Here is a 1381-nt window from a genome sequence, read left to right on the forward strand (position 1 = left end):
CACCCCACCCCGGCCACGCCCCGCCAGATCAGCACCGGCAGCCTCCCCCTCAGCCTCTTCCTCCACGGGCGTAGTTGGTATCTTGAGGGAGTATGGCAAGAGAAAGAGAGAGAAAGAGACAAGAGCGAGTTTGAGTTATTTGGTTTGTTGCCACTGAACATTTACATGTTATGGACAAAATAAAACCAAAATTGTAAAATATACTAGGGAGATAGATATATGAGGGAGATATATGTGATTCGCACGTCCCCTTTTCCCCGTCACTCGACCCCACTGCTGACCTCCTCAACGCCCCTCTCTCCTTCCGCACCGCGCTACACTAATTCCGCATTCTGGACTCTGCTTTTTTGCAATTAAAATCGCACGGATTGGGGTTGAAGCCTGCATGCACATTACAATAAGTTTCGGAATACCCCCATAGGCTCCCCGTACTTTTTCTTGTGGTCGTACTGTACCGATACCGACGGGCTTGCCTGCCGTCGCTTACTGTGGCCGTGGAGCCTAATGGCGCCGAGGGAATATGCAACCCCCCCCACACGCATGAATGCGCTACAGTAAAGTCGACAAAAAATAATGTGACATGTGTCATTTCAGTTACTGCTAACCAATTTAGGTCATACCATGCAATATAACACTACTTTCAGTCACACCAATTAATGCAACGCCATCCTGTAAGCTGTCATGGCGCCTGGTAGGTAGGCAACATCATGTCTGCAGTGCATTCGTGCACTGCGGGGTGGCCTACCCTGAATCTCGCAGGCGTCGAGCCCCGGTAGTTACCCGAAAGAATCTGAAAATCCTTTACGTACTTTTTGAAGGATCTCTGACGGTCCGAGCAAGCATACTCCTAGCTAGCCAACCCGTCTACAATTCATGTATGCGGTAGACGAAGACAGTATACCTAGAAAGCACGGGGCCCTTGGGAAACTGCGAGTTTTCCTCAGTTGCAAATTCTTTTTTGTCCGTGTCTCTCTTTTTTCCGGTTTGTATCGGGCCGGCCAACACTTGCTGTGTGCCGCGCCCCACGCCCTCGCCTTGCGCCCAACAAAGCGAGGCGCAGACAGATGGACAAATAGGCCAGGCTGTCCCCTGGCGAGGTCCCCCGAGGTCCCCAGACGGGGGTCTCCTCCTGGCAGCCCCGTGCCGCGCGGCGGCGGCGGGTCCAGGACCGGGAGGGACGCGGGAAGGGAAAGGGGGGGTTTTATTACAAGGGTTGCGACGGAGGCGCCCCCAGGTGACGGCGCCCGGAACTAGAGATAACGAGGGAGAGGGCGAGGCCGGGCCGAGCACGCCAGAGCGCACACACCCCGCCTTTTCTTCAGGCTTTCTTTTTTTCGCCCCGTCACACGTCTCGTCTTTCGCCCCCGCCCTTCCCGCCCCC

Source organism: Frankliniella occidentalis, unplaced genomic scaffold (assembly GCF_000697945.3).
Source record: "Frankliniella occidentalis isolate FOCC.00 unplaced genomic scaffold, Focc_3.1 Scaffold187, whole genome shotgun sequence".
NCBI classification, from domain to species: Eukaryota; Metazoa; Arthropoda; class Insecta; order Thysanoptera; family Thripidae; genus Frankliniella; species Frankliniella occidentalis.